The sequence below is a fragment of the Rousettus aegyptiacus genome, unplaced genomic scaffold (assembly GCF_014176215.1).
Source record: "Rousettus aegyptiacus isolate mRouAeg1 unplaced genomic scaffold, mRouAeg1.p scaffold_m13_p_13, whole genome shotgun sequence".
In the NCBI taxonomy this organism is placed as follows: Eukaryota; Metazoa; Chordata; class Mammalia; order Chiroptera; family Pteropodidae; genus Rousettus; species Rousettus aegyptiacus.
In genome coordinates, this window is record NW_023416288.1 from 7,688,510 (window position 1) to 7,694,993 (window position 6,484).

The window sequence follows — 6,484 nt, forward strand, 5'->3', positions numbered from 1 at the left end:
TGCTGTGTTTATTGTGTCATTATTTACAATAGCTATAGAAGCAATCTAAGTGTCCTTATGAATGGATAAAAAAATGTGATACACACATGTACATACATACACTTACATACACTTATACGTACATACACATAATGGAATATTATTCAGCTATAAAAAAGAATGAAATCTTGCTATTTGCAACAACATGATGGACCTTGAGGGCATCATGCTAAGTTAAATAAGTCAGACAGAGGAAGATACTATATGATTTCACTTATATGTGGGATCAAAAAACAAAACAAACTAACCTCATAAACATAGAGAACAGATTGGCGGTTGTTAGAGGGATCAGGGTTTAGCCAAATGGGTGAGGAGAGTCAAAAGTTACCAACTTCCAGTTATAAAATAAATATGTCAGGGGGATATAATGTACAGGATAATGGTGACTATAGTTAATAATACTGTATTGCATACTTGAAAGTTGCTAAAAGAATAGATCTTCAAATTTCTCATAACAAGAAAAATAATTTTTATATACAGTAATGAATGTTAACTAGATTAATTTTGGTGATCATTTCATGATATATACAAATAGCAAATATTTATGTGGCATACCTGAAACTAATATAAAAGAAACCATCAACAAAATACATCAATTATACCTCAATTAGAAAAATAATATTAATCTATGCTAATAAAAGAAACAAATAACAAGGATAAATGAAACTGTGGAAGGAAGTAGCTAGTGAGACATGTTAGGTATAAAGTAAAGCATTTGTTGGAAACAGGAAGGGGAAAAATTACCAAGTATACATGAGTCATTAAACGTGTATAATGCCTTACGCTTATGTGAAGCATAAAAGTATCCCATTCGTCTCCTGTTGGTAACATGCAGAAAAAAAAAACAAGCACAAAAACCATGGCTGTCCCTCAGTGCTGGTTTTCTACAGCTGTGGCCATAATTACCTGTGTCTCTCTAATACAACAACACTAGATTTTGACACCAAGAACTTTTGTATTTTAGACTCCCTTGCTCAAATTCCAATTTTAGTCTTAATATCCTCACCATCGACAGGAAAGGCTGATGTAACAGAAAGAGCCACAGGACACATGAATAGTAAGTAACTCAGGATTAAGGAATAACGTGGCTTCCACCCTGTTTGCACCCTGTCCTGAGTTTGTAAACCTAGCCCATCTCTTTCTCCTAATTTCTCATTATATATTTTAAATTGATTAAGAAACTGTGTTATTCAATTAACCAAAGTTCTTTGAGATTTTCTAAGACCTCTGGGATAAGCCAAATAGTACTTGAAGGATATTATTGCATTGTGGTAATTTTCTACACAACACTGTAGTTTCTAACAACAACAAAAAAAGTGAACTTGTTTAGAGTAATTCAGCATACAAAAGAAGATAATCAACAGGCTTGCTAAATAAACAGGAAATTATAACTAACACGTGCAGTATAAGTCCAGATGGCAAATAAGTTTCTTTTAGCAACTATTAGATTATAGAGCCTGAAATTATTTGGTCGAGAAAGACTTGAACTGGTTTATAAAGACATAGGTTCAAGAAGAAAATGTTAAGAGAGAAAATCCCTGGATCTCTAGGGGAAGAGAGAGTCCCTAAAGGTAACTATGAAATGGGCAAGTCAATGTGTGGGTTAACCACCAATGCTGTTAAATGGGATAAACACTTATGGTAGACTAGTTTCACTCACTGTCATGTTTTAGAAATATTTACAAACAAAATTTCTCAAAGTTTAGTGTATATTAATAGCAACATTTGCTAAACATTAAAGCTACATGTTTGACTTGGTTTTGTAGACATACTGAATAAGATGTTTACCATTGATGAAATGTACTTAATGTATTGAAATGGGAATTAGCAAACTTACAGGCAGGACAGACTTGAGCTCTAATTGATTTTCTACAGCTGCCTGCCTTTGTGAGACTCATCAACTAAATATTTCTGTTCCTCTGTTTACTCATTGGCAAACAGTGACAACTACACCTGCTTTAAAGGCCTCAAAGAGCTAGTGTGAATATAAAATAAAATTTTACGTGATGATTTAAATTTTAAAATATTCTCTCCATATAAGTTATTTTTTATATAGACTCAATCTTTCTCTCGATGGGCATTTTTTTAAATCCTCTTTCCTATGACATATATGATATATATTAACCATATTTTAAAACATTCGAATTTCCACATAACTCTGGTCTTCTAATAACTCACTGACCCATAGGAATGATCTGAGTAAGGGTATGGAAGGAAGAGTTAGGTATAAAAATAGAGAAAGAATGTCAACAAAAAAATAGTAATTTTTTGTTATTAAGTCAAGCTTTAGTATAGTGACAAAGAATTTTATAGCTGAGAGGGTTTTAACCTCATGATAGAGGAGTAAATCGAAATTCAGGAAAAAAAAAGATAATTGTCTTAGGTCACATAACATATTAGTAGTCAAGAACTAGGTTGTATAAAACTTAGGACATAAAAATTACTAATTTGATAAAAAATAATCTGGGATGAAGCCCACTTGATCGTGGTGTATAATCTTTTTAATATGTTGCTGTATTTGGTTCATTAGTATCTTATTTAGGATTTTTGCATCTGTGTTTATGAGAGATATTGGTCTATAGTTTTCTTTTTTTTACTAGGTTTTGGTATCAGAGTAATATTGGCCACAAAAAGGTAAAGAGAGAATCATCTGAATGGGAAAATATATTTGTAAACAACACCTCCAATAAGGGCCTAATATCCAAAATATACAAAGAACTCATACAACTCAATAACAATAAAAAAAAAACAAATGACCCAATCAAAAAATGGGCAGAGGACCTGAAGAGACACTTCTCCTTAGAGGACATACAAATGTCCAACAAATACATGAAAAGATGCTCAACATTACTAGCTGTTAGGGAAATACAAATCAAAACAATAATGAGATACCATCTCACACCTGTTAGAATAGCTGTTATCAACAGGACAAGTAATAACAAATGTTGGAAAGAATGTGGATAAAAGGAAACCCTCATGTACTGCTCTTGGGACTGCAAATTGGTACAGCCACTACGGAAAGCAGTAAGGAGGTTCCTCAAAAAACTAAGAATTGATCCAGCAAGAATATGATCCAGCAATCCCTCTACTGAGTATTTACCTCAAAGACTTGAAAACCCATATCCAAAAAGATATTCATAGCAGCATTATTCATAGTGGCCAGGATATAGAAGCAACTGAAGTGCCCTATGATAGACGATTGGCTACAGAAGCTATGGTACATATACACAATGGAATATTAGCCATAAGAAGAGATGAAATACTGCCATTTGAGACAGCATAGATAGACCTTGAGATAACCATGTTAAGCAAAATAAGCCAGACAGAAAAAGTTGAAAATCACCTGATATCACTTATATGTGGGATATAAACCTCAAAGCAAGAAATGAGCAGGACAAACAAACAGAGACTCATGGACATGGAACATAGAGTAGTGGTTACCAGAGGACTATAGACTAGTGGTTACTAGTGTGGTAGGGTAGGAGGGGGAGGTAAACGGGGTAAAGGAGGTCAAATATAGGGTTTAGGGAGAGGGCAAAGTGGGTAAAGTGGGTCAAATATATGGTAGCTGAAAGAAATTGAACTTTGGGTGGTAAACACACAATAGAATACACAGATATCAAATGATAAGGTACACCTGAAAATTATATAATTATATTAACCAATGTTACCCCAATAATTTAAAATTACAGGATAAATAAACTATAGTTATTTGCATGGATGAGGTTGGTAAACCAAAAATGAGAATAAAATATAAATTGAGGTTACCAAAAAAATAATAATAAGAATAATAATCTGCACAAAATAGTCCTTTAAAAGTGTAGGGTAGTCTATGGCCATGCTACCCTGAATAAGTCCGATGCTCTCTGATCTCGGAAGCTAAGCAGGGTTGGAGCTGTTTAGTACTTGGATGGGAGACCACCTAGGAAGAACAGGTGCTATAGCCGTAAAACAAACAAACAAGTAAATAAATAAGTAAATAAATAAATAAATAACTAATAAGGGATTGTAAACTGACAAAGTCCTTGCAATCTATAAGGTCAACCAAGGGTTGCCTTGCCTAAAAATAAATAAATAAATAATAATAATAATAAAAAGTGTTGGGTAAGATCAAACCTGGTTAAATTTCAAACAAATAGATTGGATAACCAACTACAGCGAATTCCTTTATTTTTACATGTAGTTTATCAAAAGTCCACTAGATGGCAGACAAAACTTAATGTTCATAGCGGTTGTGCCGAGGAAGAAAAATGGACAAGCAACCTTATCGAACGAACGACTAGGCCTCTGCATAGTGTTAGACGTTTATATAACTTATGAAATGATCCCCCAAGAAGTCTAGTATCCACCTAGCACTATACATATTTATTATAATATTATCGTCTATATTCCTTATGCTGTAATTTATATCCCCGTTACCGTTTTGTTACTACCAATTTGTTCTTCCTAATTCCTTCTCACCCAGCCCCCTAACCTTCCTTCCAGCAGGCAACCATCAATTTGTTTCCTGTATCTATGAGTTTGTTTCTGTTTTGTCTGTTAATTTATTTTGATCTTTAGATTCCGCATATAAATGAGATCATAGGTATTTGCCTTTCTCTGTCTGATTTATTTCACTTAGCATAATACCCTCTAGGTCCATCCATATTGTCACAAATGGTAAGATTTCATTCTTTTCTATGGCTGAGTAATATTGTATATATGTACACCTCTATCTTTATCCAATTATCTATTGATTGACACTAGGTTGCTTCTATATCTCGGCTACTGTAAATATTGCTACAATGAATATTGGGATGCACATATCTTTTTGAGTTAATGTTTTGGATTTCTTTGTATAAATATCTAGAAGTGGAATTGCTAGGTTATAAGGTAGCTCTATTTTTTAATTTTTTAAGGAAATTCCATGTTTTTCACAGTGTCTTTACCAACTTGCAATCCCATCAATAGTGCACAAGGATTCTCTTTTTCCACGTCCTTGCCAATATTTGTTTGTTGATTTTTTTGATGACAGTTATTCTGACAGGTGTGAAGAGATATCTCATTGTGGTTTTAATATTGTATTTCTCTGATGATTAGTGATATTGAGCATCTTTTCATATGTCTATTAGCCATCTTCATGTGCTGTTTGGAAAAATAAATGTCTAACTACTATGCTGTATACCTGAAACTAATATAAAATACTGAATGCCAATTGTAATGAAAAACTTTTTTAAAAATTAAAAAGAAGAAGAGGTGAAAAAGAGCAAGAGGTTCAAATTTACAGTTATAAAATAAACAGACATAGTGATTTAATGTACAGAATAGAGAATATAGTCAATAATGTTATAATAATGTTGTACTATGTCAAATGGTTACCAGACTTATCATGGTGATCACTTCTTTAGGTGTAAAAATGTTGAATAACTATGGTGTACACCTGAAACTAATATTATTATACATTAGCTATATTTTATCAAAAAAATTTTAAAGAATTAAAAAAAAATACTGGGCTGACTTTGACATGTTTAGTCAATTTATTAATGTAATCTCTATCACTAATATGTAGAGATGTACTTCATATGAAACTCTAGTCTCGTATGAAACTCACTAGTTTAACACTGAACCAATGGCATGGCTATACATACAAAGTATTTGGTATAGCGGCAATAAAAAGAGGCTTGGGTCCTATCCCTAGTTTAAACACTAAATTAAAAACTTATATTGAGTAAGTTATCTAACTTTTTTGAATCTCATATTTTCATCCATAAATTACAATAATAAAGTACCATCTAAATTGGAGGGTTGTGGATTGTATGAAAACTTGCTTTGCTATAAAGCATTACACAAGTGTTGATTACTGTTATTAATTCCAAGCCTTTTCCCCCTCTTTTTTGACTAAGATTATGGGGCTGAGAACTTCACCTCAGGCTCCACTTAACTAATCCTCCCTCTCCCACCACTGTGGTAATCACCCTCAGAGCCCTCGGGCTTCAGGAATCATCAGTTTTCACTGATTCTGGATGGTGTCTGTAATTGGCTCCCAGATTTTTTTGGATATTTGCATGTTTCTCTATTCCAGGTAAAACATTCTACTGGTTCTACTACTGTGTATCACAAGGACTTTTGTTCCCTCCACGGGTTAAAGCTCTCACTTGGTTCTCATGAGAGAAAATAGGAAAATTCTTCAGTCACACCCCTAGAGTCACTCAATTTTCAAATCTATGGGACAGAAACCAGATAGTGTCATACTTGTCCCCTCACACCTCCCTTTGCTTTCTAGAATTCTTTCAATAGAAGTCTTGCTTCTCTCCCGATACTGTCAAAACTAGTAATTCAGACCTAGCAATAGACCCAACTCCCTCTATATTCCCAAGAGGGCATAGATTCATAATTCCAAACCATATCCCAACAATAAAGCTTGGTTTAAGATTCAAATGAATTACTACAGTCTGAGGTTACATGA

At 33.4% G+C, this 6,484-nt stretch overlaps 1 pseudogene; it reads left to right on the forward strand.

Annotated features, from left to right (window-relative positions):
• The first annotated feature begins 3,867 nt into the window (after nucleotides 1-3,867).
• On the forward strand, nucleotides 3,868-3,986 carry LOC118611230 (annotated as a pseudogene).
• Nucleotides 3,987-6,484: the final 2,498 nt, after the last annotated feature.